Consider the following 12069-nt stretch of genomic DNA (forward strand, 5'->3'; position numbering starts at 1 on the left):
GCTCTTAAGAGCCTTTTGGTTTGTGGAGTTTCAGGCAAGTGGCAATGAGTGTGGTGGTGTGTAGTACCGTGTGCATCTTGCAAGAATGGAGGAGTGTTCAGCTCTCAGACTCTAAAAGAAGAGGTCATTACCCTCATCCGAGAGGTGCACGCCCTCCCTACTGTAGTGCCCAGGGACACGGGGCTGTATGGCAGAGCGGCGGATCGTGGTCACGCGCCTGTCATGGAGTGTTGCAAACTGGCCCATGTGGAACTGACAAACGCCTTCTTGCCAAGTGAAAGCCACGCGGGTCACATGGTTCTACACTCGATCAATACTTCACATGTATGTTCTGTTCCTCATCTGTGAGTTCTCCCACCTGTCTTCATACTTATGCTACCATTTACACATGAGGAAGTGCTTGTTCTTTTACTGGAGTTGGAGAGAATCACGAAGAACTTTTGAAGCTAAAGGATTTAGAGCACCTATCCAAGTTCAGATATATAAATGTCTGTGTAAATATGTAAATATGCAAATATGTATGTGTAAATAGGTATTTGTAAATATGTAAATATGTCTGTAAATGTGTCTGCATAAATATGTAAATAGGTATATGTAAATATGTCTGTGTAAATATGTAAACATGTCTGTGTAAATATGTAAATAGGTATGTGCAATTATGTAAATATGTACGTGTAAATATGCAAATATGTTTCTGTAAATATGTAAATATGTAGATAGGTCTATGTAAATATGTTTATGTAAATATGTAAATGTGTATGTTTTAAATATGTAAATATGTGTGTGTAAATATGTAAATGTATAAATGTGTAAATATGTAAATATGTCTGTAAATATGCATATGTGAATATGTAAATGGGTCTTTAATAGGTCACTCACTCTTTAATAGGTCACTCACTCTTTAATAGGTCACTTGTTCTTTAATAGGTCACTGTCACTCACTCTTTAATAGGTCACTCACTCTTTAATAAGTCACTCACTCTTTAATAGGCCACTCACTCTTTAATAGGTCACTCACTCTTTAATAGGTCACTCACTCTTTAATAGGTCACTCACTCTTTAATAGGTCACTCACTCTTTAATAGGTCACTCACTCTTTAATAGGTCACTCACTCTTTAATAGGTCACTCACTCTTTAATAGGTCACTCACTCTTTAATAGGTCACTCACTCTTTAATAGGTCACTCACTCTTTAATAGGCCACTCACTCTTTAATAGGTCACTCACTCTTTAATAGGTCACTCACTCTTTAATAGGTCACTCACTCTTTAATAGGTCACTCACTCTTTAATAGGTCACTCACTCTTTAATAGGTCACTCACTCTTTAATAGGTCACTCACTCTTTAATAGGTCACTCACTCTTTAATAGGTCACTCACTCTTTAATAGGTCACTCACTCTTTAATAGGTCACTCACTCTTTAATAGGTCACTCACTCTTTAATAGGTCACTCACTCTTTAATAGGTCACATCAAGGGCAGGATTTTCATTAAGGGTTCCATGAGGACAAACATAAATAGCATAATAATCACACAGGGTTTGACCTGGTTGGTCCCTGGATGGTAGACCACATGTAGCACTGGGAATCGGTGGAACAATTAACAAGTGTCACTCACCTTTAATAGGGGGGGGATGATGTCACGTGTGGGGGGGGGTGGGGGGCGGCGTATGAAAAATGTACATGTGAAACTTAACACGTGTTTTTTTTTTTCTTCACGTGTATAGAAAAGAAGTTGCCTCGGAACTAGACAGTGATATATGAAATACATTGCCAGGTGCTGGGGAGGAACTTTCCAATAACGCGCGTAGCAACAGTGGTACAGGAGTCATTATTATAGGGCCTAGAGGTGTTCTTCCACCACCTCCTAAAGCGGGGAGCTCGATTAAAAGTAAACCCCAGAACACTTAGAGGAGTGTGGGAGTGGGCAGAGAGAGCCTTCCCATCCATATAATCTGACACTGTTATATGAATATATTTGGAGTGAAGTGTGATAAGATGTCTGCTAGGAGGTTCCTCTTGTCCTCTCTGGTGGTTCAGTCTAACAGATGTCTGCTAGGCGGTTCCTCTTGTCCTCTCTGATGGTTCAGTCTAACAGATGTCTGCTAGGCGGTTCCTCTTGTCCTCTCTGATGGTTCAGTCTAACAGATGTCTGCTAGGCGGTTCCTCTTGTCCTCTCTGATGGTTCAGTCTAACAGATGTCTGCTAGGCGGTTCCTCTTGTCCTCTCTGATGGTTCAGTCTAACAGATGTCTGCTAGGCGGTTCCTCTTGTCCTCTCTGATGGTTCAGTCTAACAGATGTCTGCTAGGTGGTTCCTCTTGTCCTCTCTGATGGTTCAGTCTAACAGATGTCTGCTAGGCGGTTCCTCTTGTCCTCTCTGATGGTTCAGTCTAACAGATGTCTGCTAGGCGGTTCCTCTTGTCCTCTCTGATGGTTCAGTCTAACAGATGTCTGCTAGGCGGTTCCTCTTGTCCTCTCTGATGGTTCAGTCTAACAGATGTCTGCTAGACGGTTCCTCTTGTCCTCTCTGATGGTTCAGTCTAACAGATGTCTGCTAGGCGGTTCCTCTTGTCCTCTCTGATGGTTCAGTCTAACAGATGTCTGCTAGGCGGTTCCTCTTGTCCTCTCTGATGGTTCAGTCTAACAGATGTCTGCTAGGCGGTTCCTCTTGTCCTCTCTGATGGTTCAGTCTAACAGATGTCTGCTAGGCGGTTCCTCTTGTCCTCTCTGATGGTTCAGTCTAACAGATGTCTGCTAGGCGGTTCCTCTTGTCCTCTCTGATGGTTCAGTCTAACAGATGTCTGCTAGGTGGTTCCTCTTGTCCTCTCTGATGGTTCAGTCTAACAGATGTCTGCTAGGTGGTTCCTCTTGTCCTCTCTGATGGTTCAGTCTAACAGATGTCTGCTAGGCGGTTCCTCTTGTCCTCTCTGATGGTTCAGTCTAACAGATGTCTGCTAGGCGGTTCCTCTTGTCCTCTCTGATGGTTCAGTCTAACAGTTGTCTGCTAGGTGGTTCCTATTGTCCTCTCTGATGGTTCAGTCTAACAGATGTCTGCTAGGCGGTTCCTCTTGTCCTCTCTGATGGTTCAGTCTAACAGATGTCTGCTAGGCGGTTCTTATTGTCCTCTCTGATGGTTCAGTCACATTAAGGCCTGAAGGTGAGACTCTGACATCTTGCCTGATCTCTGCTTGTCTACCATCTCCTCTTACATCTTTTCTTAACTTTCCCGTCCACTGTCCTCTCATTTCTAATTCACCTCCCTTTGCCTCCCCCATCCTCCCCCCTAACCCACCTCTTAGTCTCTCAGTCTCCATCTCTCTCACCCATCCTTCCCCCTAACCCACCACTTAGTCTCTCAGTCTCAATCTCTCTCACCCATCCTTCCCCCTAACCCACCTCTTACTCTCTCAGTCTCCACCCCCTAACCCACCTCTTAGTCTCTCAGTCTCCACGGTTCTTGTCCCCCATCCTTCCCCTAACCCACCTCTTAGTCTCTCAGTCTCCATCTCTCTTACCCATCCTCCCCTAACCCACCTCTTAGTCTCTCAGTCTCAATCTCTCTCACCCATCCTTCCCCCTAACCCACCTCTTAGTCTCTCAGTCTCCACCCCCCAAACCCACCTCTTAGTCTCTCAGTCTCCATCTCTCTCACCCATCCTTCCCTAACCCACCTCTTAGTCTCTCAGTCTCCATCTCTCTCCCCATCCTTCCCCTAACCCACCTCTTAGTCTCTCAGTCTCCATCTCTCCTACCCATCCTCCTCCTAACCCACCTCTTAGTCTCTCAGTCTCCATCTCTCTTACCCATCCTCCCCTAACCCACCTCTTAGTCTCTCAGTCTCCACCCCCTAACCCACCTCTTAGTCTCTCAGTCTCCATCTCTCTTACCCATCCTCCCCCTAACTCACCTCTTAGTCTCTCAGTCTCAATCTCTCTCCCCCATCCTTCCCCTAACCCACCTCTTAGTCTCTCAGTCTCCATCTCTCTCCCCATCCTTCCCCCTAACCCACCTCTTAGTCTCTCAGTCTCCATCTCTCTCCCCAATCCTTCCCCTAACCCACCTCTTAGTCTCTCAGTCTCCATCTCTCTCACCCATCCTCCCCTAACCCACCTCTTAGTACTCAGTCTCCATCTCTCTCACCCATCCTTCCCCTAACCCACCTCTTAGTCTCTCAGTCTCCATCTCTCTTACCCATACTCCCCTAACCCACCTCTTAGTCTCTCAGTCTCCATCTCTCTCCCCATCCTTCCCTAACCCACCTCTGAGTCTCTCCATCTCCATCTCTCTTACCCATACTCCCCTAACCCACCTCTTAGTCTCTCAGTCTCCATCTCTCTCACCCATCCTTCCCCCTAACCCACCTCTTAGTCTCTCAGTCTCAATCTCTCTCACCCATCCTTCCCCTAACCCAACTCTTAGTCTCTCAGTCTCCACCCCCTAACCCACCTCTTAGTCTCTCAGTCTCCATCTCTCTCCCCCATCCTTCCCCTAACCCACCTCTTCGTCTCTCAGTCTCCATCTCTCTCCCCATCCTTCCCCCTAACCCACCTCTTAGTCTCTCAGTCTCCACCCCCTAACCCACCTCTTAGTCTCTCAGTCTCCATCTCTCTCACCCATCCTCCCCCTAACCCACCTCTTAGTCTCTCAGTCTCCATCTCTCTTACCCATCCTCCCCTAAACCACCTCTTAGTCTCTCAGTCTCAATCTCTCTCACCCATCCTTCCCCTAACCCACCTCTTACTCTCTCAGTCTCCACCCCCTAACCCACCTCTTAGTCTCTCAGTCTCCACCCCCCCATCCTTCCCCCTAACCCACCTCTTAGTCTCTCAGTCTCCATCTCTCTTACCCATCCTCCCCTAACCCACCTCTTAGTCTCTCAGTCTCAATCTCTCTCACCCATCCTTCCCCCTAACCCACCTCTTAGTCTCTCAGTCTCCACCCCCAAACCCACCTCTTAGTCTCTCAGTCTCCATCTCTCTCACCCATCCTTCCCCTAACCCACCTCTTAGTCTCTCAGTCTCCATCTCTCTCCCCCATCCTTCCCCTAACCCACCTCTTAGTCTCTCAGTCTCCATCTCTCCTACCCATCCTCCTCCTAACCCACCTCTTAGTCTCTCAGTCTCCATCTCTCTTACCCATCCTCCCCTAACCCACCTCTTAGTCTCTCAGTCTCCACCCCCTAACCCACCTCTTAGTCTCTCAGTCTCCATCTCTCTTACCCATCCTCCCCTAACTCACCTCTTAGTCTCTCAGTCTCAATCTCTCTCCCCCATCCTTCCCCCTAACCCACCTCTTAGTCTCTCAGTCTCCATCTCTCTCCCCATCCTTCCCCCTAACCCACCTCTTAGTCTCTCAGTCTCCATCTCTCTCCCCAATCCTTCCCCCTAACCCACCTCTTAGTCTCTCAGTCTCCATCTCTCTCACCCATCCTCCCCCTAACCCACCTCTTAGTACTCAGTCTCCATCTCTCTCACCCATCCTTCCCCCTAACCCACCTCTTAGTCTCTCAGTCTCCATCTCTCTTACCCATACTCCCCCCTAACCCACCTCTTAGTCTCTCAGTCTCCATCTCTCTCCCCCATCCTTCCCCCTAACCCACCTCTGAGTCTCTCCATCTCCATCTCTCTTACCCATACTCCCCCTAACCCACCTCTTAGTCTCTCAGTCTCCATCTCTCTCACCCATCCTTCCCCCTAACCCACCTCTTAGTCTCTCAGTCTCAATCTCTCTCACCCATCCTTCCCCCTAACCCAACTCTTAGTCTCTCAGTCTCCACCCCACTAACCCACCTCTTAGTCTCTCAGTCTCCATCTCTCTCCCCCATCCTTCCCCCTAACCCACCTCTTCGTCTCTCAGTCTCCATCTCTCTCCCCATCCTTCCCCCTAACCCACCTCTTAGTCTCTCAGTCTCCACCCCTAACCCACCTCTTAGTCTCTCAGTCTCCATCTCTCTCACCCATCCTCCCCCTAACCCACCTCTTAGTCTCTCAGTCTCCATCTCTCTCCCCCATCCTTCCCCCAAACCCACCTCTTAGTCTCTCAGTCTCCATCTCTCTTACCCATCTTCCCCCTAACCCACCTCTTAGTCTCTCAGTCTCCACCCCCCTAACCCACTTCTTAGTCTCTCAGTCTCCATCTCTCTCCCCCATCCTTCCCCCTAACCCACCTCTTCGTCTCTCAGTCTCCATCTCTCTCCCCCATCCATCCCCCTAACCCACCTCTTAGTCTCTTAGTCTCTGTCTCCACCCCTAACCCACCTCTTAGTCTCTCAGTCTCCATCTCTCTCACCCATCCTCCCCCCTAACCCACCTCTTAGTCTCTCAGTCTCCATCTCTCTCACCCATCCTTCCCCCTAACCCACCTCTTAGTCTCTCAGTCTCCATCTCTCTTACCCATCCTCCCCCTAACCCACCTCTTAGTCTCTCAGTCTCCATCTCTCTCACCCATCCTCCCCCTTGTCCCTTTGACCTCCAGATTAGATGTCGTTCAACAGGGAATGAGATATGTGAGACATCCTTTGAAGGGCCTTGGGAAAGATGACAGACCGAGAGAGAGAGAGAGAGAGAGAGAGAGAGAGAGAGAGAGAGAGAGAGAGAGATAGACCCTTCCCATACATTTTTGTACTATTTTCTAAATTGTAGAATAATAGTGAAGACATCAAAACTATGAAATAACACATATGGAATCATGTAGTAACCAAAAAATAGTTAAACAAAGCAAATGTTATTATATATTTGAGTCTTCAAAGTAGACACCCTTTGCCTTGATGACAGCTATGCACACTCTTGGCATTCTCTCAACCAGCTTCATGAGGGAGTCACCTGGAATGCATTTCAATTAACAGGTGTGCCTTGTTAATAGTTCATTTGTGGAATGTCTTTCTTTCTTAATAGGTTTCAGCCAATCAGTTGTGTTGTGACAAGGTAGGGGGGTATATAGTGATAGCCCTATTCGACAAAAGACCAAGTCCATATTATGGCAAGAACAGCTGAAATAAGCAAAGATAACCAACAGTCCATCATTACTTTAAGACATGAAGGTCAATTAATATGCAACATTTCAAGAACTTTCAAGAAATTTTCAAGAAAGTGCAGTCCCATAAACCATCAAGTGCTGTGATGAAACTGGCTCTCATGAGGACCTCCACAGGGAAAGGAAGACCCAGAGTTACCTCTGCTGTAGAGGATAAGTTAATTAGAGTTAACTGTCTCTCATGAGGACCTCCACAGGGAAAGGAAGACCCAGAGTTACCTCTGCTGTAGAGGATAAGTTAATTAGAGTTAACTGTCTCTCATGAGGACCTCCACAGGGAAAGGAAGACCCAGAGTTACCTCTGCTGTAGAGGATAAGTTAATTAGAGTTAACTGTCTCTCATGAGGACCTCCACAGGAAAGGAAGACCCAGAGTTACCCGTCTCTCATGAGGACCTCCACAGGAAAGGAAGACCCAGAGTTTCCTCTGCTGCAGAGGATAAGTTAATTAGAGTTAACTGGCTCTCATGAGGACCTCCACAGGGAAAGGAAGACCCAGAGTTTCCTCTGCTGCAGAGGATAAGTTAATTAGAGTTAACTGGCTCTCATGAGGACCTCCACAGGAAAGGAAGACCCAGAGTTACCTCTGCTGTAGAGGATAAGTTAATTAGAGTTAACTGGCTCTCATGGGGACCTCCACAGGAAAGGAAGACCCAGAGTTACCTCTGCTGTAGAGGATAAGTTAATTAGAGTTACCAGACTCAGACAGAAATTGCAGCCCAAATAAATGCTTCACAGAGTTCAATTAGCAGACACATCTCAACATCAACTGTTCAGAGGAGACTGCGTGAATCAGGCCTTCATGGTCGAATTGCAACAAAGAAACGACCATCAATAATAAGAAGAGACTTGCTTGGGCCAAGAAACATGAGCAATGAACATTTAGACCGGTGGAAATCTGTCCTTTGGTCTGATGAGTCCAAATTTGAGATTTTTTGGTTCCAACCGAGGTGTCTTTGTGAGACGTCATCAGATGACCTGGCCTCCTCAATCCCACCACCACAACCCCATTGAGATGTTTTGGGATGAGTTAGACTGCAGAGTGAAGGAAAAGCAGCCAACGGATGCTCAGCATATGTGGGAACTCCTTCAAAACTGTTGGAAAAACATTCCAGGTGAAGCTGGTTGAGAGAACGCCACGAGTGTGCATTGCGAGCTGGCGATTTTGAAGAATCTAAAATCAAAAATATATTTTGATTTGTTTAACACTTTTTTTAGTTACTATATGATTCCATATGTGTTTTTTTTTCATAGTTTTGGTGTCTTCACTATTATTCTACAATGTAGAATATAATATAATATATATATATACATATATAATATATAATATAAAATAATACAAATTAAGAAATACCTTTGAATGAGTTAGGTGGGTCCAAACTCATGACTGGTTCTGTATATATAAGGTATAGGGTGTCATTTGCAGAAAAATGTACATGTATTACTAATCTGTTGTTGAATGAAATGGGATTATAGGGTGTGGAGATGTACACCTGGGTAAAGGATAATTCACTCGTATTTTAACATGGTCGTAATATGGATCATTTAGTTATCTGATTTAGAATTTTAGGACCCCTTTAGATAACAAAAAAGTATAAAATGATTTGATAAAATATTGGATTTGTCCTTTACTACTATAGCCTATAGAGAGACGCATTGAATAACTCATTCATAAATGACAAGAAAAGTCCAAAATGAAAAAAAATAATGTTTTTGAAGTGTCTGTCCTATATCTAGGCGATATAAGAAAGCTCAGGAAATGTACACTACCATTCAAAAGTATGGGGTGACTTGTTTCTGAAAGAAAAACACATTTCTTGAACATTGAAATAACATCAAATTGATCACAAATAAAGTGTGGACATTGTTAATGTTGTAAATTACTATTGTAGCTGGAAACGGCAGATTTTTTATGGAATATCTACATAGGTGTACAGAGGCCCATTATCAGCAACCATCACTCCTGTGTTCCAATGGCACGTTGTGTTAGCGAATCCCAGTTTATCATTTTAAAAGGCTAGTTGATCATTAGAAAACCCTTTTGCAATTATGTTCGCACAGCTGAAAACTGTTGTCCCGATTAAAGAAGCAATAAAACTGGCCTTCTTTAGACTAGTTGAGTATCTGGAGCATCAGAGTTTGTGGGTTCAATTACAGGCTCAAAATGGCCGGAAACAAAGTACTTTCCTCTGAAACTCGTCAGTCTATTCTTGTTCTGAGAAATGAAGGCCATTCCATGCGAGAAATTACCAAGAAACTGAAAATCTCGTACAACGCTGTGTACTACTCCCTTCACAGAACAGCGCAAACTGGCCCTTACCAGAATAGAAAGAGGAGTGGGAGGCCCCGGTGCACAACTGAGCAAGAGGACAAGTACATTAGAGTGTCTAGTTTGAGAAACAGAATCCTCACAAGTCCTCAACTGGCAGCTTCATTAAATAGAACCCGCAAAACACCAGTCTCAACATCAACAGTGAAGAGGCGACTCCTGGATGCTGGTCTTCTAGGCAGAGTTCCTCTGTCCAGTCTCAGCGTTAACAGTAAAGAGGTGACTCCAGGATGCTGGTCTTCTAGGCAGAGTTCCTCTGTCCAGTCTCAGCGTTAACAGTAAAGAGGTGACTCCAGGATGCTGGTCTTCTAGGCAGAGTTCCTCTGTCCAGTCTCAGCGTTAACAGTAAAGAGGAGACTCCAGGATGCTGGTCTTCTAGGCAGAGTTCCTCTGTCCAGTCTCAGCGTTAACAGTAAAGAGGTGACTCCAGGATGCTGGTCTACTAGGCAGAGTTCCTCTGTCCAGTCTCAGCGTTAACAGTATAGAGGTGACTCCTGGATGCTGGTCTTCTAGGCAGAGTTCCTCTGTCCAGTCTCAGCGTTAACAGTAAAGAGGAGACTCCAGGATGCTGGTCTTCTAGGCAGAGTTCCTCTGTCCAGTCTCAGCGTTAACAGTAAAGAGGTGACTCCAGGATGCTGGTCTTCTAGGCAGAGTTCCTCTGTCCAGTCTCAGCGTCAACAGTGAAGAGGAGACTCCAGGATGCTGGTCTTCTAGGCAGAGTTCCTCTGTCCAGTCTCAGCGTTAACAGTAAAGAGGTGACTCCGGGATGCTGGTCTTCTAGGCAGAGTTCCTCTGTCCAGTCTCAGCGTTAACAGTAAAGAGGTGACTCCTGGATGCTGGTCTTCTAGGCAGAGTTCCTCTGTCCAGTGTTGTTTTGCCTAACTTAATATGTTATTTTTACTGGCCAGTCTGAGATATGGCTTTTTCTTTGAACAACTCTGCCTAGAAGGCCAGCATCCCAGAGATGCATTTTCACTGTTGATGTTGAGACTGTACAGGAACAGGAACAAAGTTTACATCCAAAATTGAACCCTATTCCCTATGTAGTGCACTACTTTAGACCAGAGCCCTATGGAACCATATTCCCTATGTAGTGCACTACTTTAGACCAGAGCCCTATGGCACTCTATTCCCTACATAGTGCACTACTTTAGACCAGAGCCCTATGGAACCATATTCTCTATGTAGTGCACTACTTTAGACCAGAGCCCTATGGCACTCTATTCCCTATATAGTACACTACTTTAGACCAGAGCCCTATGGCACCCTATTCCCTATATAGAACACTACTTTAGACCAGAGCCCTATGGAACCCTATTCCCTATATAGTGTACTACTTTGAGGGAGGGAGCGAAGGAAGGGAGGGAAGCGAAGGAGGGAGTGATGAGGGAGCGAAGGGAAGGAGGGGTGAGGGAGGGAAGAGGAGGGATGAGGGAGTGAAGGGAAGGAGGGATGGAGGGAGAGAGCAAAGGGAATGAGTGATGGAGGGAGTGAAGGGAAGGAGGGATGAGGGAGGGAAGAGAAGGAGGGATGAGGGAGTGAAGGGAATGAGGGATGGAGGGAGTGAAGGGAAGGGGGGATAAGGAGCGAAGGAAGGGAAGGAGGAATGGGAAGGAAAGAAGGGAAGGAGGAATGCAGGGATTGAAGGAAAGAAGGGAAGGCTGTTCAGAGATTTCATAGTGTTTCTTCCTCTATGAACAGTTGGCACTCTGGCCCCAAGCAGTGCTCTGCTCCTCTCCTCTCCTCTCCTCTCCTCTCCTCTCCTCTCCTCTCCTCTCCTCTCCTCTCCTCTCCTCTCCTCTCCTCTCCTCTCCTCTCCTCTCCTCTCCTCTCTCCTCTCCTCTCTTCTCTCCTCTCTTCTCTCCTCTTCTCCATGCCTTACTCAAAAATGACACATCTGAGGTCTTGTCAAGTCATAACGGGGAGAGAGAGGAGGAGGGCGGGGCCTGACGACAGATTAGAGAGAGGAGGAGGGCGGGGCCTGACAACAGATTAGAGAGAGGAGGAGGGCGGGGCCTGAAGACAGATTAGAGAGAGGAGGAGGGCGGGGCCTGAAGACAGTTTAGAGAGAGGAGGAGGGCGGGGCCTGAAGACAGATTAGAGAGAGGAGGAGGGCGGGGCCTGAAGACAGATTAGAGAGAGGAGGAGGGCGGGGCCTGAAGACAGATTAGAGAGAGGAGGAGGGCGGGGCCTGAAGACAGATTAGAGAGAGGAGGAGGGCGGGGCCTGAAGACAGATTAGAGAGAGGAGGAGGGCGGGGCCTGAAGACAGATTAGAGAGAGGAGGAGGGCGGGGCCTGACGACAGATTAGAGAGAGGAGGAGGGCGGGGCCTGACGACAGATTAGAGAGAGGAGAGCTACAACAGAAAAATAAAGGATGAGGAAAAAAGAGGGTGAGAGAGAAAATGAGAGAGAGAGAAGAAAGGCAACTATACAGAAAGATTTTCTAAAATTGAAGTTATATTTAAGCATGTTTTCTCTCTCCCACCATCCAGCTTTCTGTTTATTTTGCCAACCAGGCACAATGGTTGTGATTCTGGCCTGGGGGCAGTACAGCACATACTGACCAGTAGCAAGTACTGTCTCCACACCCCTTGTATCAAGCTCTCACTACTCTCCAGACCTGCACTACCAAGCCCTCAGCACCCTCCAGACCTGCACTGTCAAGAGTTCACTGCCAGCCTCCCCCCAACCTCCTGGACATACCCTG

Source organism: Oncorhynchus keta, chromosome 19 (genome assembly GCF_023373465.1).
Source record: "Oncorhynchus keta strain PuntledgeMale-10-30-2019 chromosome 19, Oket_V2, whole genome shotgun sequence".
In the NCBI taxonomy this organism is placed as follows: domain Eukaryota; kingdom Metazoa; phylum Chordata; class Actinopteri; order Salmoniformes; family Salmonidae; genus Oncorhynchus; species Oncorhynchus keta.